Below are 25,839 nucleotides of genomic sequence, written 5' to 3' on the forward strand. Positions count from 1 at the left end.
GTAGACAAGCTAGAGAGCGCGAAGGGCAATGGCCGCCCAGTCTAAACATTTCCTGGTCCTGAGGACGTGTCCGTCAACGGCCGAGGTCCGCCTCCTGATCCTGTTTGGAGGGTGGAGACCATGGAGACGGGGCCGCCCACGAAAGAGACCGCGGGAAGAGGACACCGAAGGAGGAGAAAAGATGGCGACACCGAGAGCACCGCGTGGGACTGCCCCGATCCAGCCTGAGGCTGCACCGCCCGACACAGCCCCAGATGCACCAGCGTTGCGGGAGCTGACCCTTACGGAGCTACCGATGGGCCGATCCCCCTTGCCGCCGTCGGCGGAGTGTGTAGCTGCAGCCGAGGCCCGCCAGCTGGCGCGCCGCGTGGAGGCCGAGGCCCGCGTGCTCGCTCGGCTGGGCCAACCCACGGAGGTCCGTTCGACTCCGGTGTCCCCTGCTCCTCCTGACCCGGCCGCGGCTGAAGGTGCGCTGCAAACGCAAGGCCTGAAGATTATGCCAGAGGCCGAGCACCTGCGGCGCTTGATGGCTGCATGGCGGAACTGACCGCAACCGGCAGCCCAGATTGATTTGGCCACCGTCGCGGAGGTCCCATCGTCCCACTGAGGTAGTGGTCTCCTTCAACCCCCGATATGGACGAGGGGTTATACAGGAGATCGGGGAGCCGCTACAAATCCACGTGGACCGGAAGGAGGTCGAGCACTGCGGAGGAAGGTTTGCCCGCGACCTGGAGCCCGGTGATGCCGTGACTTATACCCGGTGGAGGAGAGCAACAGGTGAAGCTGGGTGGATGGCACGGGGCGTCCAGCGGTGCGTTGCGCTCCAGGCCACCGCTGAAACATCTGATGACGAACCTCCTGCCGAAAAGGCCAAAGAACCTGACCCGGCAGAACAGCAGAGAACCCGGACACACCATGTGCCTTGGGGGCGTGCAGGATCCTCGGTGAGAAGGGCATCACGGCGAGGGATCTTGTCGTTGCTGGGACCAGAGCCACTTCCTGGTGAGGCAGCGCGGCCCGTTGGCCTGGTGAGGCCCGGAAGGAAACCACCTGCTGCGCCAAAAGAGTAAGCATGACTGCTTTAAGAAAATGTAAATAGTTCTCCGTTTAACTGTTTGTTTACTGTTGCTGCTAAACCCGTCCAGGGTTAATTCCTTATGGATCCCTTTGTTGACCCGGGATCCCTGTTGTTGTTTTGTTTATTTTTTCTAAGTTTTTGCACAAGTCTTAAAAACTGCAGTAATCATGGACCGTGCATGATACAAACTTTTTCTTGTAAATAGTTCGCACCTTATTAAAGGCGCTTTCTACTGGTTTTACTTAGAAAGAGACTCTTTGCGAAGATACCACACCGGAGCCTTTGCTGAGTATGGACTGGTAGCTAGAGAACGAATGCTACCTCCTAAAGACTTGGTCCCTTCTTAAAGGGGACATTCATGTGTATATTTGAAGAATCGTATTGCTTTAGGATTGATGGATAGCAATAATGTCTTGATGAGCGAAAGTGATGATAATTCTTACATGTAAAAGTTATATGTATTTGATTGGTTAAATGTAAAGAAATGCAGATGATGTTTCCAGAAAGAAAGTAGTAATGAGGATTGATGTTATAAGGGGATAGGTGATAATGTTGATAAGAAACTGGGGATGGAAGGTAAACCCTGAGTCCTCCATAGTAAGTTAGTTATTGTAAAGAAAGAGTTAATAATGTGTTACAGAGGGCAGAAGGTGAACCCGTAGGGGTTAGGTAGTGAGTCCTCCTAGGAGCCATACGTAGATGGCTCAGTGCTTCTAAAACTGAAAGTAATGTTATGATCTATACTGAGTATAGAAGTTGAAAAGGCAGTAGGCCCTGGCTGAACGGGGCGGTCCTGTAACAGAAAGGAGAGGCAGTAGGTCTGGTGCCGATAGGACAGGCGGTCCTGCAGATTCAAAGAAGGAGAATGAAAAGTTAACTTACCTTATAATGTGATTATAGGAAGGTCTTTGGTGGATACAGAGTGTATGTCCTTAAAGGCAATGTTAAAGTATTGTTCAGCAATTTTTGCACTTAGTAGAATACCCGGTTGGGTAACAGGAGTTATTTATAGCCTGTAATTTATAATGTTTAATGTTTAACCATGTTTTGTAACGTTCAAGTGTCCTCACCTCCCATAAAGGGAAGCTTGTTCAAGTATACGTATTGTTATTTGCACTCAACAAAAATTGTATGTCTTTTTGCTAAACTTGTATTGTTGTTTTCTTCCCAGTCCCGGAGTCAGGGCCGGCCTTTGCCCTGTGCGACCTGTGCGGCCGCACAGGGCGCCAAGGCTCGTTAGCATACAAGGGGCGCATTTGAGCTCAGCAGATTAATGTCACATTACATCACAATGTAGACGCTTAATGGCCTGAGGGCGCCCGCACCTCTTGTGGCGCCCCCCGCCACGCCATTTGCGCTATCTGTATCTGCTGCTCGCCTGCTCCTGCCCAGTGCCGCCCGCCTGGCGCCCGCCCTGTCGCTCGGCTCTCTGCGTGTGACGTAATGTCACACGCGCAAGCCGTTCTCCCCGCTGGGCAGGGACAGCACGCAGAGGAACTTTAGTTCCGCCTTCTGCTGTCCCCGGCGGGAGAGAACGGCTGCACAGCGTGTGACATGATTACGCCACACGTCCCCGCTCGTGCCCCGCCGCTCTCTTCCTGGCACTGAAGAGCAGAGCAGAGGTGGACCTGAGGAGCCAACTGTTACTCAGCCAAGCAAAGCGTGAGTAATAACCACCTCACATGGCCTCCACTATGCTGGCGGTCGCCCCGGGGGGGGGGGGGGGGGGTTGGGGTGCAGCTTGCTTTTTTGCAGTGTGCGTGTGGGGGGGGGGGTTGGGGTGCAGCCTTATTTTTTGGTGTGTGTGGAGGGTGGGGTGGGGTTGGGGTGCAGCTTGCTTTATTTTTTGCAGAGTGTGTGTGGGGGGGTGGGGTTGGGGTGCAGCTTTATTTTGGAAACGTATTATGTGTGTGGGGGGGGCAGGGTGGGGTTGGGGTGCAGCTTTATTTTGGAAACGTATTATGTGTTGCCGCAAGCAAGGGGCCCATCCGCAAGCATGGTCGCTGTGACTGGGTCCGGACACTGTGGCTGGGCACCATTGCTGTGACCCTTTTGCTGTGGGGCCCATTGTGTGGCTGGGCCCTGTTGCTGTGGCTGGGCACTGTGCTTGTGGTGGGGCCTAGCCACAGCAATGGGGCCCAGCAGCAAGCACGGGGCCCAACAGCAGCAATGGGGCCCAGCCACAAAAAAAGGGGACCAGCCGCAAGAAAAGGGCCCAGCGACAGCAATGGGGCCCAGCCACAAGCACGGTCACTGTGACTGGGTCCGGACACTGTGGCTGGGCACCATTGCTGTAACCCTTTTGCTGTGGGGCCCATTGTGTGGCTGGGCACTGTGCTTGTGGCAAAAATAAAAAAAAAGGACACACCATGGATGCGGGCGGGCGGCACTGGGCCCCCCCAAGCCACAGGCCTGGGTGCTTCCGCATCCGTCGCATCTATGGTGTGTACGCCACTGCATATGGCTCTAGGAACACAAAAGGGTGTTTAGCCTGATTTTCAGGCGTCCTATGGGTCTACCATGTAACATACTACTATGTCCAGGGCAGAAGGGGCTAAAATAGCCCTATGGTGCCTAACCTAACCATGGCAACCGGGGGGGCAATTGGGGGTTAGGTGCATTGCTCAGGAGCCACCCTACTCTCACTTCCTCCCGCTCCTCTCTGCTAAATGTATTCATCCATCCTTCTCCTTCTCCTTCTCCCCCTCCCACTCTTCCCAGACTTTGTGCAGTGTACAGTGGCTTACTTGTTTCTAGTTACTTATCACCTGCTCACCTCTGCCACCTTAGGTTTAAATGAGCAGATAGATGGTTATAGTAGCATGTGGACTGCACTAATAAGACTTTTGGTCCACACCTAACCTTTTCAGGGAAGAATAACATTTGTCAGGCAAGATGAGCCCTAAGAAAGCATCTGGTGCACAGAACAGAAAGCGAAAGGCCTTAGCAGAACAGGCAAATCAAAAGCAAGCAGGGTCTTTAAAAAGACTGTTCGAAAAATCTTCTGAACATGGTGGCACCAATGTACCGAGCACTGCTGAGGAATCAACATCAGATATTCCACAGCAAGAATGTGAAATAAGGAGTGGTATGGATACAATCCCATTGGAGCCAGGGGAACCATCAACGTCATTGAAAATTAGGATCAGCGAAGTTGACCAAGAGTCTACCATAGCAGACGTTTATGAGGTTGCAGTAGAACAAGATCAGTCTACCACACCAGCCCTCACATCAGAAGGGGATAACACATGCCAGCATGTGGAGGGCATTGATGAGGCTGAAAGCAGTGAAATTTCTGCAATCATTGACTCAGATCCTGCACTTTGGCCTACATTAAATTCTTCATCAATTGATCTAATCGTAGAAGCAGGCCCTGTGCAACTTAAAAATATAGAATTTAAGAGAGATGAGAGGAATCAACATTTTTCAGAGGACTTTTACTCTAGAATTTTGGACAATGGCGTGAAACGAGCAAGAAAGTGGTTGGTGTACTCCAAAAGTTTGAACAAAGTATTTTGCTTTTGTTGCAAACTGTTTGATAGAAGATCCCGTACGGCACTTGCATTGGATGGATCACAGGATTGGAGCCATATGAGTCAGATGTTAAAGGCCCATGAAACTTCCATTAACCATTACTCAGCAGAAACAAAGTGGATAGAAGTTCAGCTTCGCATGAAAAACAAAAAAACAATTGACCATCAGTTACAGAGCAGAATACAGAAAGAGCAGCAGCACTGGAGAAACGTACTGGAAAGACTCATGCGTATTACTCAGTTGTTGGCTGAACGGAACTTGGCATTTCGAGGATCTTCTGATCGTCTATACACCGCAAATAATGGAAATTTTCTTGCTATAGTACAGTTATTAGGAAATTATGACTTTGTAATGGCAGAACATCTGCGACGAGTCAAGTCAAAGGAGACATCTGACCACTACTGTAGTAAAACTATTCAAAATGAAATAATTAATTTGATGGCCAAAAAGGTTATTAGTGAAATTCTTGAAAGATGCAAAAAGGCAAAGTATTATTCCTTAATTCTTGATTGTACAACTGATCTAGCCCATCAAGAGCAGATGTCTTTTACCATCCGTTTTATTGATGTTAAACTTGGGTTATGCCAGATCAGGGAACATTTTCTTGGATATGTTGCTGTAACAGACACAACTGGTAGAGGATTATCAGATATTATTCTTAATTTCCTAATTAGCAAAGAGCTAGATATTGATGACTGTCGTGGCCAGGGCTATGACAATGGTGCCAATATGGCAGGCAAAAATAATGGTGTTCAAGCCAACATACTAAAAAAAAAATCCAAGGGCGTTTTTTGTACCATGTGGATGCCACAGCCTCAATTTAGTGGTTGGAGATGCAGCAGAATCTAACATAGATTCTATAACCCTGTTTGGAATTATTCAGCGTGTATATACTATTTTTGCTGGGTCAGCCAAGAGATGGAAGGTTTTGACAGACCATGTATCAGGTCTTACTGTAAAACCTCTATGTACCACAAGATGGGAATGCCGGATAAACTGCCTCAAACCACTGATCCAAAATCTAGCAGGTATACAGGAGGCATTATTTGCCCTTTCTGAAGACAGCAGTACAGAGCCAAAAACAAAACATGATGCTCTAGAGTTGTCCCAACATATCCTTAATTTTAAATTCATGGTGTCCTTAATTGTGTGGTATGACATATTATTTCAAATCAATATTGTGAGCAAAGCTTTGCAAAACCAGACCGCCAACCTCATCACAGCAGCAGACATGATTGAAAAAACCCATGATTTTCTTAAGAAATTCAGGGAGAATGGTTTTGAAGGCTCTTTCCAAAGAGCAAAGAATATAGCAGAGGAAAATGGTGTGGACCCCATATTTAAGAGTACCTCACGTGTTAGAATTAAAAAACCCACTTTTAGCTATGAAGGACGGGATGAACCAATTGTGGATGCAAAGCAGAAATTTAAGGTTGAGTTCTTCAATGTGTTGGTGGATACTGCTTTAAATTCAATGGAGGAGCGTTTCCAGCAACTCAGTATTCATAATAAAAAATGGGGCTTTTTGTACAATATAAAGAGCCATTGAATCACGGGAAGACTTGTTGGCACATAGTGTAGAACTGCAGAAGTCTCTGACTTATGGCAATAAGTCTGACATAAATGGTGCTGAACTTTCTGATGAACTCTGGCACATTCGGAATGTGCTCCCTGATGATGTTGAGACTCCGCTGCAGATACTTGGTTTCCTCACCAAAAATGAGTTTACAGAGCACTTTCCACAAACCTGGACTGCACTTCAGATTCTGTGCACCATCCCGATTTCTGTGGCCTCAGGAGAGCGCAGTTTTTCAAAACTTAAGCTCATTAAGACATATTTAAGGTCCACTATGACAGAGAGCAGGTTATCCTCACTTGCAGTCTTGTCAATTAATAATAATAATAATAATAATTTTATTTATATAGCGCCAACATATTCCGCAGCGCTTTACAACTTATAGAGGGGACTTGAAAATGATGTGTTGGCATCTCTAGACTTAAATGAAACTATTGATGAGTTTGCCAAAGTAAAAGCACGGAAAGTTGCTTTTTAAATCAGTTTATGTAGCACGTTATTATGTTCTTGTTGTTGCTGGATTACAGTATAGTGCACTTTATTTTTATTTTTTTGTCTTGAAGGTTGAAAATTGTGCACATATTTAATGACAGTTTTTCTCATGTATGTTGCATATTTATTATATTATTTATATTTGATATTTTAAGATATTTTATTTAGTATTAAGGTGGATCAAAAGTCATAGAATGACTCTTGGTCCGCACGGCACCCGACCTGCTGCCACCCGTCCGGAACTCTTCTCCATGCTGGCCATCATCTCTGCACTCCGATTGGCTGTCAGCGTTGGGCTGACAGCCAATCAGAGTGCAGGGCGGTGTTTGGCCTTGCAGGCCGCCGCTCTGCACTCTGATTGGCTGTCAGCCCATATGGCTTTGGACCAAGCGTCATTTTTTCCTTTTGGTCCGCTTTAAAGCACTTTATAATTCCCGTTATTGCAATATTAGTGTTTCTTCAAGTGTTTTGCAGGGAAACACAAGTTTTCTAAGTAAACGTGTTGTTGTGAATATTAAAGAGTTATTGTTTTCTTTCAAAGTTTGGAGGGGGGGGCGCCGTCCTGCAGTCTCGCACAGGGCGCCTTTTGGGCTAAGTCCGGCCCTGCCCGGAGTACTGTGTTTAACCAGGGGGGAGTGCAGCGCCCCAGAGTCCTGGTCGTTGCAGTACTGTGGCTCCGCCACTATGGGGAGCTATGGTGCGTCCGATGGCACTGAAGGAGTTCATCTGATCAGGTATCACAGACACCAATACATTTCACAGCGGGCCTCCGGGGGGAGCTAAGGGTGCTATTCATTAGGCCACTCCCCACCATAGTGGGTAAACTGGGGGTCAGGCAGGAAGTTAGATCAGAAAGCTGACTGGGTTGGAACCAGGCAACACCTTGTGGCAGAGGGTGTTGTAGGGGAAGATACAGTAGGGTCTCTGTCAGGGGTGGGATCCTGACAGAGGCTTGGCAACGAGAACGAACGTAACGGGACCGTGCCTGCTCCGGGTAGCGGCGGTGCCCAAGAAAGGATTAGAAGAGAGATAGATTGTGCTGAGTGAGAAACGGGATCACGCAAAGGAGAAATACCAGTAGGAGTCGTGCTGTAAGACCGAAGCAACATCCTACTGAGGCGCACTACCGGTGGCCGGAACGCCGAGGGAGTAGAATAACATTCAGCTTCAAGCAATACTCCAAACAGCGGCAGGACAGTCAGTCTCAGGCGGGCTGTCTAACTCAAATCACCTATGAAGTCTTGGGAGGCAATTGTGGGAGAGGGGCGTCTCTAGGGTCCCGGAAGAACTCCAGGCCTACCCGTCAAACGGGTGCCGTTCCTACCCGAACCTCAGGGAGGGACGGAGGATTAGCAGAACATCATCTAGTCGAGTTGTGAGGGAACTTAAGAAACAGACACAACAGTTGTGGGGTACTTTCCGTAAGCACAGCAGGGAAGGACTACAACACATAGCGCTAGGGGGAAGGCACAGATTTCCTCCTGTGAAGAGAACTCTGGAAGTGTCATTGGACCGGCCGGACTTGCGCAGCCTGGTGAGCCGTATTCTGGATTGAGGACTCAGAGATCTTCAGTAAAGAGGTAAAGAGACTGCAACCTGGTGTCCTTGTTATTTACCGCGACCTGCACCCCACAACTGCACCGTTACAAAACCACTTATTGCACCGGACGTCCCCCACTGACAGACAGGGCCACGGACCGGGTCTAGCCACCGTGACAACCCCAGGACTGAGATCCCAGAGGCCCGGCTCCGGGTACCCCTCGGCCCTGCGGCGGTGTGGGGGCGCTTCATTCCCACAAAGCTGGAAGCTACAATTTTCCACAGTGTCTTGTGCAGAAGTGTTAAGATTTTCCTTCACTGAAACTAAGGGCAGCAGCAGAATGCAGTTAGGGGGGTAACGTTCTCCTGGCATTCACCAAACACAGCCTCCTCCATCAGGGAAGTGTGATTCATCACTGCACAGAATATGTTTCAACTGCTCCAGAGTCTAGCGGTGGCGACTTTACATCACTACATCCGACGCTCGGCATTGTGCTTGGTGATGTAAGGCTGAAAGCAACTGCTTGGCCACAAAGCTCCAGGTGAGGGCACAGTGTTTGTACTAATGCTAATGGAGCACCCCCACGCAAGGGCAATGGGGTACTCGGCACCGGGTCCTTCGGTTCAGGGGATGTCACAGTGGCCAGACTCGGTCCATGGCCCTTCGAGGGACGTCCAATAAAGGAAAGAGTTTTTATGGTTTTGGGAAAGGTCTTTAAAGGGGTAGTTCGTGACACCACCTGTGGTATTCGGTCAGGGTGACCGACGCTGCTTGGGGGTCCGCCGGGGATGGTGTGATGGCAGCTAGATGGTATACCTTCCCACAGGTGAAGTGTATCCCCAGGGCTTCCCAGAAGTGTAGATGGTGATGGTGGATGATGTAGGCGCAGTGAAGAACGAGGACACAAGGTTGCAGTCTCTTTACCTTTACTGAAGACTTCAGCATCCACAGTCCAGGGCATCAGATCACAGGGTAGGCAGAGTCCAGCCGGTCTGAAGGCAAATCCAGAGTCCCCTTATCCAGGTGGAAATCAGTAGCCTTCCTCTAGCGCCTGTGTGTTGTAGTACCTCCCTGCTGAGCTTCTCGGTAAGGTCCTCACAACTGTTGTAGATGTTCTAGATGTTATGTCTTCCTCTCTGTCCCCCAGATGGTATGGATAGGACAAACCCGTATGACTGATGGCCTGAGGCTTTTTACAGGGACCCTAGAGACGCCCCGTCCCCCACAGTTGCCACCGTGCCTCCTGGGTATATGGTCGGGCAGCCAACGTGGAATTGACTGTCCTGCCGGTCTCTGGAGCAAGGCTTGGAGACGGTTGCTCCCTCGGTGTTCCGGCCACCTATTACAGGGCAGAACTCCTTCTAGTTTTATCTCCTTGTGCTATGACTTAGTTTCTCACCCGCTACAATACAATTCTCTTCGTGTCCTTTCTTAGGATGCTGCCGCACGTGGGGCAGGCGCAGCTCCGTAGCCTTCTATCTAGGCCTCTAACAGGATCCCACCCCTGTCAGGGACCCTCTGTCTGCAGCTCCGATGTTCCTCCTTTCCCCCTGTCTGCCTGACAGGTGTTGCCTGGGCAAAGCCCAGTCAGCTTCTGACTAACTCTCTATCCAGCCCACCAGTTTTACCTAATTGTGAGGAGCGCCCTAGTAGATAGGAGCAAGGCTCCCCCTGGTGGTCTGGAGTGTGAAGTGTGGTGTATGGTTTGTGATACCTGGTAGGAAGATCTCCTTTATTGCCATCAGACGTAATATCACTCCCCCTGGTGGGAGAATAACATTACTGCAACGACCAGGACTCTGGGGCGCTGCACTAATACCAGAGGAGGTCTAGACTGTGGTTCCTTCCACTTCTCAATGATATCACTCTGTGGGGGGGGGGGGGAATATTTAGAAGGGAAGAAATGTCATGAACAGAATTGTTACAGCAGTTGCACCAATTTCAGGACCACAGTGTTATCATAGAGCTGTTTACCACCAACCATTCTGTCACACACATTAGTAAACCCAGACAGCATGGCATGAGGCCAGATGTTATTCACCGGAGTTCAGTAATATATACAGTCATGGCCAAAAGTATTGGCACCCTTGAAATTGTTCCTGAAAATGAAGTATTTCTCCCAGAAAATTGTTGCAGTTGCACATGTATTATTATACACTTGCTTATTTCCTTTGCTTGTACGGTGGCTCAGTGGTTAGCACTGCAGCCTTGCGGTGCTGGAGTCCTGGGTTCAAATCCCACCAAGGAGAACATCTGTAAGGAGTTTGTATGTTCTCCCTGTGTTTGCGTGGGTTTCCTCCGGGTACTCCGGTTTCCTCCCACATTCTAAAAACATACTGATAGGCAATTTAGATTGTAAGCCCCATTGGGGACAGCGATGATAATTTATGTAAAGTGCTGAGGAATATGTTAGCGCTATATAAAAATAAAGATTGTTATTATTATTGTATTGGAGCAACACAAAAAAACAGAGAAAAAAAAGCAAAGTGGACATAATTTCACACTAAACCCCAAAAATGGGCCTTACAAAATTGTTAGCAGCTTTCCAAAATTGTGGGTAAACAACTTTGGTTCAAGCATGTGATGTTCATTCAAACTCACCTGTGGCAAGTAACAGGCGTGGGCAATATGAAAATCACACCTGAAACCAGATAAAAAGGGGAGAAGTTGACTCAATCTTTGCATTATGTGTCTGTGTAACACCCCAGGGGACCGGTTGTTACAGTGATGTTGCCTTCTTTTTGGGGAGGGCGATATCATGCTTGGAGGCAGTGGGGTTCTCTTTACCAGGTAAGCACACACATGCACCACATTCTGAATCCAGGCCAGAAGGGGGAGCTCTGAACCCGGATTCAGGGGAGGGTCCCCCAACTTTATGTGCTCTGGCCTGGAGGAGGAGTTAGAGAGTTGGTCCTGAGAGACCAAAGAGAGCAAACATCTAGGAGAGACGTGGAGCAGACAGCCGGAGCCGTGCAGCCAGTGAAGTGCTGCAGCTCCAGGAAAGGATAGAGAACCTGAAGGGTGAAGTGCAGTGGAGCACAGAGGAAAGGAGCACGGGAGTGGAACAGGGCTCAGCAGGGGAACAACGGCAGGACACCCTGAGAGCCAGAGCGCAGCAGCCGGGTAACGGGAGCCCGAGGCCTTAGTGGAACTGTAGGACACTTGGCAGAACTGGAGGACTAAGAAATTTGTGTGACTGGCCCACACCACACCTGAGACGCAGCAGCACCTGAAGAGCCCCTATAAAAAGGCTCAAGCTGCCCGTCGTGCAGGTACCTGTCTTAGGATAGGGGGAAAAGAGGACTTTGCTAAACAGCTTCAAGCAGTAGGGACCTCATAGGACAGCGCTAGTTGGAAAGGCTTATGGACCTCATCGGGGAGAGGGATTCCCCAATTGCCTCCAAGCCGACCGGACCCTAACTACACCTGTACCTGGTACCCTGGACTGAGGCCTGTTACATCTACAGTAAACCAGGTAAAGACTTTACAACTGTGTCCTCTCCTTATTCGTCAGCTTATACCATCTGGCCCACATACCTTGGGAGTCCTGGGGACCCCGCTTCACCTGTGGGAAGCGTCACCATCATAGCTTCAACAACATCCCCCAGAGGACCCCTTTTAGAGCAGTGTCGGTCCCCCTATTGACCGAACACCACAGGTGGCGTCACGACAGGCTTTACCACAATTCCCCTTAAAAGACCATTCCCCTTTAATTGGGCACCCAGGGTCACAGACCGGGTCGCAGCCAGCGTGACATCCCCTTTAAGAGTGACCAGACCCGGTACCGAGTACCCCGCTGCCCTGGTTGGGCGCGCCATCTGTATGTGTCACACTTAGCATGGAGAACAGACAGAGAAGAGAACTGTCTGAGGACTTGACAACCAAAATTGTTGAACAATATCAGCAGTCTAAAGGTTACAAGTCCATCTCCAGAGATCTTGATGTTCCTTTGTCTATGGTGCACAACATAATCAAGAGGTTTACCACCCATGGCACTGTAGCTAATCTACCTGGAAGTGGATGGCAGAGAAAAATTGATGAAAGGTTGCAATGCAGGATAGTCCGGATGGTGGATAAGCAGCCACAATCAAGTTCCAAAGAAATTCAAGCTGTCCTGCAGGCTGAGAGTGCATCAGTGTCAGCACAAACTTTCCATCGACTTTTTCATGACATGAAACGCTAAGGCAGGAGACCCAGGAGCACCCCACTACTGAACAGACATAAAAAAAGGTAGACTGCAGTTTGTAAAAATGTACTTGAGTAAGCCAAAATCCTTCTTGGAAAGTGTCTTGTGGACAGATGAGACCAAGATAGAGCTGTGGTAAAGCACATCATTCTACTGTTTACTAAAAACTGAATGAGGCCGGGAAATAAAAGAACACAGTACCTACAGTCAAATATGGTGGCGGTTCAAATTGGGGTTGTTTTGCTGCCTAACTGTGTGCAAGGCATCATGAAATTTGAAGATTACCTATGTATTTTGGGTCTCAATATAGTGCCCAGTGTCAGAAAGCTGGGTTTGTACCCTAAGTTATGGGTCTTCTAGCAGGATAATAACCCCAAACATACTACCAGAAGCTCCTAGAAATGGATGAAAACAAAGCGCTGGAGAGTTCTGAAGTGGCAAGCAATGAGTATGGATCTAAATCCCATAGAACACTTGTGGAGAGATCTTAAAATTGCTGTTGGGAGAAGACAGTCTTCAAATATGAGAGACCTGGAGCAGTTTGCAAAAGAAGAGTGGCCCAAAATTCCAGCTGAGAGGTGTAAGAAGCTTGTTGATGGTTATAGGAAGCGATTCATTGTAGTTATTTATTCCAAAGGATGTGCAACAAAATATTAAGTTGAGGGTGCCAACAATTTTATCTGGCCCATTATTAAGGTTTTCTGTGAAATGATGTCCAATTTGCTTTTTTCTCTGCTTTTTGGGTTTTTCCAATACACACAAAGGAAATAAATGTGTATAACAAAACGTGTGTAATTGCAATAATTTACTGGGAGAAATACTTCATTTTCCTATACAATTTCAAGGGTGCCAGCATTTTCAGCCATGACTATATATGTTTCGATACTGTAACTCATATTCTGTATTTCAGGTCATATTCCTTACAATACCTTTCACAGTTTATGGACACGTCTGGCACTTTGTCACCTGAATCACCAAGAGTGGATTAGTGGAAAATGCAGGACCAGGAGTCAGCACTAGGGGTTGGGGTGGATCACACTCAGTGGCAATGGTCTGCATGCATTTTGAAAAAAAAATTGTTTTGGCCCATCTTTATATTGCTTTTATTCTGGGCCCCACTGAAGGATGACATGTAAGATTCCACATCTATCCTTTCATGTGTGAGATTTCTTTCCCATCCGCTGTATCTGTACATGTCACTATATAGCGGGTACTGACAGCACATCACCCGTCTGCCAGCCGCTGGATCCATTGGAATTCTGTCCGTCTCCCCACCGTCGTCGTGTGCAACAGAGGAGAATAATGGTATTTGCCTAAGAACTCAGCATTTCCAGATTGCAGCATTATAAACAAGTGGAGTCGCTTCGATTAATTCTCTCATCTCATGTCTTCAATATTGTCATCTCCCATTCAGGACCTTTTACAGACATTTTGCCAGGCATTTACCGTATTTCTTCTAAAAGGGAGAAAAGCCCAAAATATTGTCAACATTGACACACATGGTCAATTGAATGCAACTGAACTGCAATACCAGGCAGAGCCCATAGACAGGTGTGGTGCTGTTTCTGGAAGTAGGCAGCCATGTTTTTTATAACCTCATGCAGCCCCTTTAAGCATTTAGAGCTTACCAAAATGGGCACAGCTTACTTATGTTTGCAGATTGAGCAGTATGGCATAATTACTAATAGTCCTGGATTTGCCAAGATTACCCTGATATCACAATCTGTATTAAAAAGAAAACATAATTCGCAATCTTGCATTTTTCTTGAGCTATTTTAGACTTCTACTTTCTGTCCTTTCAGGAAGAGATTGCAGTATTTTTCCTTATCATCAGAGGCAAGATTATAGTGACAGGTAACACCTTTAGGCCATGTGCACACGTTCAGTATTTTTCGAGTTTTTTTCGCGTTTTTTCGCTATAAAAACGTGATAAAAACGCGAAAAAAACGCGGAAAAAAACGCTTACATATGCCTCCTATTATTTACAGTGAATTCCGCATTTCTTGTGCAAATGTTGCATTTTTTTCCGCGAAAAAATCGCATCGCGGAAAAAAAAGCAACATGTTCATTAAATTTGCGGAATTGCGGGGATTCCGCACAACTAGAAATGCATTGATTTGCTTACTTTCCGCACGGGGCTGTGCCCACCTTGCGGGAAGTAAGCGGATCATGTGTGGTTGGTACCCAGGGTGGAGGAGAGGAGACTCTCCTCCACGGACTGGGTACCATATAATTGGTAAAAAAAAGAATTAAAATAAAAAATAGTCATATACTCACCCTCTGATGGCCCCAGGAGTCTTCCCGCCTCTCATCGGTGCATGCTGCCGCTTCCGTTCCTATAGATGGTGTGTGTGAAGGACCTGCGATGACGTTGCGGTCTTGTGATTGGTCGCGTGACCGCTCACGTGACCGCGACGTCATCGAAGGTCCTGCACACACACACCATCTATAGGAACGGACGCCGCTGAGGAGATCAGCTGTCTGCAGGTGAGTATAACCATTTTTTTATTTTTTTTATTATTTTTAAACATTCGATCTTTTACTATAGATGCTGCATAGGCTGCATCTATAGTAAAAAGTTGGTCACACTTGTCAAACACTATGTTTGACAAGTGTGACCAACCTGTCAGTCAGTTTTCCAAGCGATGCTACAGATCGCTTGGAAAACTTTAGCATTCTGCAAGCTAATTTTGCTTGCAAAATGCTAAAAAAACCCAGAAAAAAACGGGAAAAAAACGCAAAAAAAATATGCGTATTTCTTGCAGAAAATTTCCGGTTTTCTTCGGGAAATTTCTGCAAGAAATCCTGACGTGTGCACATACCCTTATGCACAGCTGATAACACAGGATCTACCAATCACAACAGACAATGTCAGAGCTGACCCTGCTCCCCTCCTGTACAATGTCTGATTACACCTCTACAGGGGCATACATATAATTGGTGCAACCCGCACAGGAGCCGAGAGTTAAGGGGGCCCATTTCTACATCCAAAGCAGGTGTAATTTTGCATTTTTAGGAACTCTTGGGTTAAAAATGCCCTTATATTGTTCTTACACAGGGACCCTTTTCTGTCTGTGTCCAGGCATGCACCTCTATATACAGTAAACAACATAGGATCCCCTAATCACAATAGGTGATATCACAGCTCACCTCCTCCTCCTGTACAATGACTGATATCACCTCTATATACAGTAGATAACACAGGATCCACCATACACAATAGGTGATGTCACAGCTCACCTCCTCCTGTAAAATGGCTGATAACACCTCTATATATGGTAGATAACACAGGATCCACCATTCACAATAGGTGATATCACAGCTCACCTCCTCCTGTACAATGACTGATAGCAAATCTATATACAGTAGATAACACAGGGTCCACCATTCACAATAGATGTCACAGCTCACCACCTCCTCCTGTATAATGACTGGTAGCACCTCTATATACAGTAGATAACACAGGATCCACCATTCACAATAGGTGATGTCACAGCTCACCTCCTCCTCCTGTACAATGACTGATAACACCTCTATATACAGTAGATAACACAGGATCCACCATACACAATAGGCGATGTCACAGCTCACCTCCCTCTGCATAAAGACTGGTAACACCTCTACATACAGTAGATAACATAGGATCCCCCAATCACAATAGGCGATGTCGCAGCTCACCTCTTCCTCCTCTTGTATAATGACTGGTAACACCTCTATATACAGTAGATAACATAGGATCCCCCAATCACAATAGGCGATGTCACAGCTCACCTCCTCCTCCTCTTGTATAATGACTGGTAACACCTCTATATACAGTAGATGATACAGGATCCACCATTCACAATAGGCGATGTCACAGCTCACCTCCTCCTCCTGTATAATGACTAATAACACCTCTATATACAGTAGATAACATAGGATCCACCATTCACAATAGATGTCACAGCTCACCTCTCCTCCTGTATAATGACTGGTAGCACCTCTATATACAGTAGATAACACAGGATCTGCCATTCACAATAGGTGATATCACAGTTCACCTCTTCCTCCTCCAGTACAATGACTGATAACACCTCTATATACAGTAGATAACACAGGATCCGCCATTCACAATAGGTGATATCACATCTCACCTCCTCCTCCTGTACAATGACTGATACCACCTCTATATACAGTAGAGAACACAGGATCCGCCATTCACAATATGTGATATCACAGTTCACCTCCTCCTCCTGTACAATGACTGATAACACCTCTATATGCAGTAGATAACACATGATCTGCCATTCACAATAGGTGATATCACAGTTCACCTCCTCCAGTACAATGACTGATAACGCCTCTATATACAGTAGATAACACAGGATCCACCATTCACAATAGGTGATATCACAGCTCACCTCCTCCTCCTGTACAATAACTGATAACACCTCTATATACAGTAGATAACACAGGATCCACCATTCGCAATAGGTGATGTCAAAGCTCACCTCCTCCTGTACAATGACTGATAACACCTCTATATACAGTAGATAACACAGGATCTGCCATTCACAATAGGTGATATCACAGTTCACCTCCTCCTCCTGTACAATGACTGATAACACCTCTATATGCAGTAGATAACACATGATCTGCCATTCACAATAGGTGATATCACAGTTCACCTCCTCCTCCTCCAGTACAATGACTGATAACGCCTCTATATACAGTAGATAACACAGGATCCACCATTCACAATAGGTGATATCACAGCTCACCTCCTCCTCCTGTACAATAACTGATAACACCTCTATATACAGTAGATAACACAGGATCCACCATTCACAATTGGTGATGTCAAAGCTCACCTCCTCCTGTACAATGACTGATAACACCTCTATATACAGTAGATAACACAGGATCCACCATTCACAATAGGTGATGTCACAGCTCACCTACTCCTGTACAATGACTGATAACACCTCTATATACAGTAGATAACACAGGATCCACCATTCACAATAGGTGATGTCACAGCTCACCACCTCCTCCTGTACAATGACTGATAACACCTCTATATACAGTAGATAACACAGGATCCACCATTCACAATAGGTGATATCACAGCTCACCTCCTCCTCCTGTACAATAACTGATAACACCTCTATATACAGTAGATAACACAGGATCCACCATTCACAATAGGTGATGTCACAGCTCGCCTCCTCCTGTACAATGACTGATAACACCTCTATATACAGTAGATAACACAGGATCCACCATTCACAATAGGTGATGTCACAGCTCACCTCCTCCTGTACAATGACTGATAACACCTCTATATGCAGTAGATAACACATGATCTGCCATTCACAATAGGTGATATCACAGTTCACCTCCTCCTCCTCCAGTACAATGACTGATAACACCTCTATATACAGTAGATAACACAGGATCCACCATTCACAATAGGTGATGTCACAGCTCACCTCCTCCTGTACAATGACTGATAACACCTCTATATACAGTAGATAACACAGGATCCACCCATCACAAAAGGTGATGTCACAGCTCACCTCCTCCTCCTGTACAATAACTGATAACACCTCTATATACAGTAGATAACACAGGATCCACCATTCACAATAGGTGATGTCACAGCTCGCCTCCTCCTGTACAATGACTGATAACACCTCTATATACAGTAGATAACACAGGATCCACCATTCACAATAGGTGATGTCACAGCTCACCTCCTCCTGTACAATGACTGATAACACCTCTATATACAGTAGATAACACAGGATCCACCCATCACAAAAGGTGATGTCACAGCTCACCTCCTCCTCCTGTACAATGACTGATAACACCTCTATATACAGTAGATAACACAGGATCCACCATACACAATAGGTGATGTCACAGCTCACCTCCTCCTGTACAATGACTGATAACACCTCTATATACAGTAGATAACACAGGATCCACCATACAAAATAGGTGATGTCACAGCTCACCTCCTCCTCCTGTACAATGACTGATAACACCTCTATATACAGTAGATAACACAGGATCCACCATTCACAATAGGTGATGTCACAGCTCACCTCCTTCTGTACAATGACTGATAACACCTCTATATACAGTAGATAACACAGGATTCACCATTCACAATAGGTGATGTCACAGCTCACCTCCTCCTGTACAATGACTGATAACACCTCTATATACAGTAGATAACACAGGATCCACCATACACAATAGGTGATGTCACAGCTCACCTCCTCCTCCTGTACAATGACTGATAACACCTCTATATACAGTAGATAACACAGGATCCACCCATCACAAAAGGTGATGTCACAAATCACCTCCTCCTGTACAATGACTGATAACACCTCTATATACAGTAGATAACACAGGATCCACCATTCACAATAGGTGATGTCACAGCTCACCTCCTCCTGTACAATGACTGATAACACCTCTATATACAGTAGATAACACAGGATCCACCCATCACAAAAGGTGATGTCACAGCTCACCTCCTCCTCCTGTACAATAACTGATAACACCTCTATATACAGTAGATAACACAGGATCCACCATTCACAATAGGTGATGTCACAGCTCACCTTCTCCTGTACAATGACTGATAACACCTCTATATACAGTAGATAACACAGGATCCACCATTCACAATAGGTGATGTCACAGCTCACCTCCTCCTGTACAATGACTGATAACACCTCTATATACAGTAGATAACACAGGATCCACCATACACAATAGGTGATGTCACAGCTCACCTCCTCCTCCTGTACAATGACTGATAACACCTCTATATACAGTAGATAACACAGGATCCACCCATCACAAAAGGTGATGTCACAGCTCACCTCCTCCTCCTGTACAATAACTGATAACACCTCTATATACAGTAGATAACACAGGATCCACCATTCACAATAGGTGATGTCACAGCTCACCTTCTCCTGTACAATGACTGATAACACCTCTATATACAGTAGATAACACAGGATCCACCATTCACAATAGGTGATGTCACAGCTCACCTCCTCCTGTACAATGACTGATAACACCTCTATATACAGTAGATAACACAGGATCCACCATACACAATAGGTGATGTCACAGCTCACCTCCTCCTCCTGTACAAAGACTGATAACACCTCTATATACAGTAGATAACACAGGATCCACCCATCACAAAAGGTGATGTCACAACTCACCTCCTCCCCCTCTATTCTCAATTACCTTTTGCATCCGCACTTTAGGTGCTTCAATACAATAGACTAAGGTCTGAGTTTGTTCATTGCTGCTAATGTACTGTACATGTGTTCTTTCTGGAAACAGGAAGTTAGAGTCTAAAAATCCCTAGAGGATTGTGTGAAAATGACAAGATTTCTAATTGTTATTTTTATATAGATTGTGACATGGGTAAAAAAAATGCCAAAATGTTTTTTAAATACTTTTAATACAGAGACGTGACTTAAACCATCGGTCATTTTCTGATGATACCTTCCCTTTAATCGGAACTTTATGTTACTAAAAACATAATACAGTATGTACAGAGGAAAAAATTGTGATTCAGCCCCCTCATGATGACATTACCAGTGATTCTTGGCTTAGATAAAACCACTCCTGCAAGGTGGTTACAAATGAGTGAAAAATAGAGAAAATCCAGTGGTTCTGATTTTAAAAATATACGGTATATATGCAAAAAGTTGATTAAAACAGGACATTCCCAGAGCTGGAAACGTACAAGAGATTGTCCTACGCGTTTCGAACTAAAACATAATCCTTACTCATGGATCACGAATAAGGGGAAAACTCATTTTTACAGCTCTGGGAATGTCCTGTTATATCTAAATCCATAAAAAGTTTTTTTGCGTATTTTTCATCCTGAGAATGGCTGGATTCTAATTTTCATATAGTACAGTATGTTCATCGTCCCGCGATTTTTGTTTTGCTTCCCTGATCCGAGCCTGTGACTGTGGACGTCCACAGCTGTTAATTGTATGAGGATTGTTACACCCGCTGTATCTTACAGATCTCATCATCATCAGTATAAACAATCAATTACTTCATCAATTTCACTAAATAGGCATTTTTATAGCATCCCCTATCCTCAGCTAGATTTCCCTCGTCTTATCATGTGAGGCAGAGCTGTGGATGAGAAATTTCTATTGTACTTAGTTGTTAATTGTGCATGATAATTAATGCTTGTTATTAGCAGTAATTGTTGTTTTTGGCTTTTTTGTGTGTGTGTTTAGGGAATACACGCCATATGGAGCATGTATAATATTTGCATTTGGTGCACTTGTCCTTAGTACAGGACAGCCGTCCTATCTAGATTCTGACACACAGACCATGGCGGCTGCGGGGGCTGCATGTGTCTATACGATGGATTTATCCATGGGATGGAGTGGTATATATTGATGTATTGAACATTGATTTCTTCCTACACAACCCTGGGGTAGATGGTTATGGCCATAGGGACTACTACAGTTATAGCACTGGTGTCTTTGTGGCAGAGGGGCCCCATCAGGCAATAGGGCCCGATTCACTTACTATTTATGCACCCACTATAGATATTCCCCTGGATGAAGTGTATAAACAAACTGAACCCCAGCTTGTTTCAGCATTATGCACCATTTTCTCTGGATGACATGATGAAAATAATTGGCAAAGGAATACGTCAAGTCCGGCACATAAAGTGGTGTAAATGCCGCTCTTCTCCTGAGTCCGGCGTTGTTTTACTTTTATTTTTACGCCTCTGTGTTCCTGAGATATGGCCCATTCTTCCCTGTATATGAATCTAGTCTTGCTAGCCTTGTTGTTGAAGGCCACGTCCCCCTTGATGAAAACGGTTATATTTATACAGTACAGACCAAAAGTTTGGGCGCACCTTCTCATTTAAAGATTTTTCTGTATTTTCATGACTATGAAAATTGTACATTCACACTGAAGGCATCAAAACTATGAATTAGCACATGTGGAATTATATACTTAACAAAAAAGTGTGAAACAACTGAAATTATGTCATATTCTAGGTTCTTCAAAGTAGCCACCTTTTGCTTTGATGACTGCTTTGCACACTCTTGGCATTCTCTTGATGAGCTTCAAGAGGTAGTCACCAGGAAAGGTCTTCAAACAATCTTGAAGGAGTTCCCAGAGATGCTTAGCACTTGTTGGCCCTTTTGCCTTCACGTCGCGGTCCAGCTCACCCCAAACCATCTCGATTGGGTTCAGGTCTGGTGAGTGTGGAGGCCAGGTCATCTGGCGTAGCACCCCATCACTCTCCTTCTTGGTCAAATAGCCCTTACACAGCCTGGAGGTGTGTTTGGGGTCATTGTCCTGTTGAAAAATAAATGATGGTCCAACTAAACGCAAACCGGATGTAATAGCATGCCACTGCAAGATGCTGTGGTAGCCATGCTGGTTCAGTATGCCTTCAATTTTGAATAAATCCCCAACAGTGTCACCAGCAAAGCACCCCCACACCATCACACCTCCTCCTCCATGCTTCACGGTGGGAACCAAGCATGTAGAGTCCATCCGTTCACCTTTTCTGCATCGCACAAAGACACGGTGGTAGGAACCAAAGATCTAAAATTTGGACTCATCAGACCAAAGCACAGATTTCCACTGGTCTAATGTCCATTCCTTGTGTTATTTAGCCCAGACAAGTCTCTTCTGCTTGTTGCCTGTCCTTAGCAGTGGTTTCCTAGCAGCTATTTTACCATGCATGCCTGCTGCACAAAGTCTCCTCTTAACAGTTGTTGTAGAGATGTGTCTGCTGCTAGAACTCTGTGTGGCATTGACCTGGTCTCTAATCTGAGCTGTTGTTAACCTGCAATTTCTGAGGCTGGTGACTCGGATATACTTATCCTCAGAAGCAGAGGTGACTCTTGGTCTTACTTTCCTGGGGCGGTCCTCATGTGAGCTAGTTTCTTTCTAGCACTTGATGGTTTTTGCACTTATACTATCAAAGTTTTCCCAAATTTTTGGCCTGACTGACCTTCATTTCTTAAGTAATGATGGCCACTCGTTTTTCTTTACTTAGCTGCTTTTTTCTTGCCATAATACAAATTCTAACAGTCTATTCAGTAGGACTATCAGCTGTGTATCCACCAGACTTCTGCACAGCACAACTGATGGTCACAACCCCAGTTATAAGGCAAGAAATCCCACTTATTAAACCTGACAGGGCACACCTGTTAAGTGAAAACCAATTCCGGTGACTACCTCTTGAAGCTCATCAAGAGAATGCCAAGAGTGTGCAAAGCAGTTATCAAAGCAAAAGTTGGCTACTTTGAAAAACCTAGAATATAAGACATAATTTCAGTTGTTTCACACTTTTTTGTTAAGTATATAATTCCACATGTGTTAATTCATAGTTTTGATGCCTTCAGTGTGAATTTACAATTTTCCAAGTCATGAAAATACAGAAAAATCTTTAAATGAGAAGGTGTGTCCAAACTTTTGGTCTGTACTATATACAAGATAGAAGCGGCCATAACTCAGGAATGGAGAGGCACAGAAAGAAAAGAAAAACATAGCCGGATTCAGGAGAACAGCGGCATTTACACTAGGTAACAAAATTACATATTTATGGTAAGTGAAAGGTCACCTTTAAAGGAATTTTACTCCATTACAACTTTTACATTATTATTGCTAATATAATTGCATTGGAAGGCCGACATCGCGTCAATGTTCCGACTTTTTTATTTGTAAATTTCTCCAAGTGAAAGCCAATGATTGATGTTCGGAGACTCTTTGTATATAAACCACTGAGTATTCAGCAGGATGTTGTGTCCTGGATGCTTATGACACATTGATGATTGAGGATAAATGGAAGATGAAATATTACACAACTCGGGGGAGCAAGAAAAACTATATGGTGAGAAGAAAGTTATGTGAATGCAGGTCCTGATAATCCCATCCATCCCTCCTCAGATGGCAGAGAGACTGCGGTGCGCGGGGACGGATCACGCTGTATGGTGACCCAGGGTCACTTGTGTTTTTATCATGATAGATTTGTGGGGAGCCGTGTCTGAACCCTCATAGGGGACGGTCCCTCAGGTTTCCTGAACGCAATTACATTTTAGAGCAGACAGTTTATATTATGAGACCTCGTACCGTCCAGGCTCCCTGACACACCATGTATGATGCATGTCTCTCCATAGCTACAATATCGTGATATCGTGTGTATATATATATATATATATATATATATATATATATATATAATTTATATACACTCACCGGCCACTTTATTAGGTACACCTGTCCAACTTCTTGTTAACACTTAATTTCTAATCAGCCAATAACATGGCGGCAACTCAGTGCATTTAAGCATGTAGACATGGTCAAGACAATCTCCTGCAGTTCAAACCGAGCATCAGTATGGGGAAGAAAGGTGATTTGAGTGCCTTTGAACGTGGCATGGTTGTTGGTGCCAGAAGGGCTGGTCTGAGTATTTCAGAAACTGCTGATCTACTGGGATTTTCACGCACAACCATCTCTAGGGTTTACAGAGAATGGTCCGAAAAAGAAAAAAAATCCAGTGAGCGGCAGTTCTGTGGGCGGAAATGCCTTGTTGATGCCAGAGGTCAGAGGAGAATGGGCAGACTGGTTCGAGCTGATAGAAAGGCAACAGTGACTCAAATCGCCACCCGTTACAACCAAGGTAGGCCTAAGAGCATCTCTGAACGCACAGTGCGTCGAACTTTGAGGCAGATGGGCTACAGCAGCAGAAGACCACACCGGGTACCACTCCTTTCAGCTAAGAACAGGAAACTGAGGCTACAATTTGTACAAGCTCATCGAAATTGGACAGTAGAAGATTGGAAAAACGTTGCTTGGTCTGATGAGTCTCGATTTCTGCTGCGACATTCGGATGGTAGGGTCAGAATTTGGCGTAAACAACATGAAAGCATGGATCCATCCTGCCTTGTATGGAGCATCTTTGGGATGTGCAGCCGACAAATCTGCGGCAACTGTGTGATGCCATCATGTCAATATGGACCAAAATCTCTGAGGAATGCTTCCAGCACCTTGTTGAATCTATGCCACGAAGAATTGAGGCAGTTCTGAAGGCAAAAGGGGGTCCAACCCGTTACTAGCATGGTGTACCTAATAAAGTGGCCGGTGAGTGTATATACATATGTTATATATATATATATATATATATATATATATATATATATATATATATATAGTCTTTTACACGTCAAAGTTAGTAATCTGACTTACGGTATTTGTTTATCATAATATTATGCTGGAGATGATAAATGTTTGAGGTCAGTATTTCCACTCCGTTTATACAGTAATTCTGTACATGTATATATATACAGATATCATGCCTCTGAGGGATACATACTGCAGCAGCAATTTATTTTTGCATCAGTGTCAAAATCCCTAACATTGCCCTATCCTTTCTGTTCTCATACAGTCTAATACTTTTTATATAGCCTCCATGCAGTATGGTGCAAAATGCCAAAACACACATTTCTGCATCTGTAACAAGGTGGCGCAGGGTGGTAGTCTTAGCCGAGTCCGCTAGGTCACAGTTAGTGAGCACCCCGGCCCCTTGCACATGAAAAGGCAGATATGGTTGCTCCCAACACTGGAACAGCATCCTCCAGATACACCACACGCTACGCTTCAGTTTCAGCATTAACAAACTTTTTCTTTCTTTCAATGTTCTTTTTATTAACGATGATAAAGCATACATTAGAATTCAATGTCATAACCACTTAAGTTTTGTAAACATGCATAAAAGCGCAAACAAGTAAAAGGTAAGCTTTACAGAAATGTATAGCAAACACTCCGGTGTCGTCTTGGCAAATTGGGAATTTATAGTTCTCCAGATATAGGAAGGTTCAACAACAGTAATAGTGTGAAAAGTCTTGTAGAGATACTAGCCTTCCAGTGGTTAACTTAATGCAACAACTTGGTCAATTCATGGATAGAGCTGTTATAGAAGTGCTGCTTCTAGAATTTTTTAGAGTTAAGCAAGATTAAATTGTATCTAACTTGTAAGGTAACAAGGTAACAGCAAGAAAGAAAGGGGGACATCAGGGAAAGTAAGGGATGTAGAAGTTTAGAAAGAGAGGAGGGTGAAGGGAGAGGGGAAGGAGGGGAAGCTTCTCAGGTGTTATGAACAGTGTTTGGTTGGGATGAGATTGTTGTGTAGTACAAAGGTTGGGATCAAAAAAGGATCCAAGGTTGCCAAGTTTCACAAAACTATTGCTTATTGTTGGGCTATATTGGAAAGTTTAATAGTGTAGTTTCAGGTGTTAGTGTGATCCGTTTGCCTATAACTTCAGAACTAGTCATGGACACTGTCTTCCAAAATATCTACAGGATTGGACATGACAAAGGGTATCCGTGACTCATGCGAGCTCTTAATGAGATCCCAT

This window comes from Ranitomeya variabilis, chromosome 1 (genome assembly GCF_051348905.1).
Source record: "Ranitomeya variabilis isolate aRanVar5 chromosome 1, aRanVar5.hap1, whole genome shotgun sequence".
NCBI lineage: Eukaryota > Metazoa > Chordata > Amphibia > Anura > Dendrobatidae > Ranitomeya > Ranitomeya variabilis.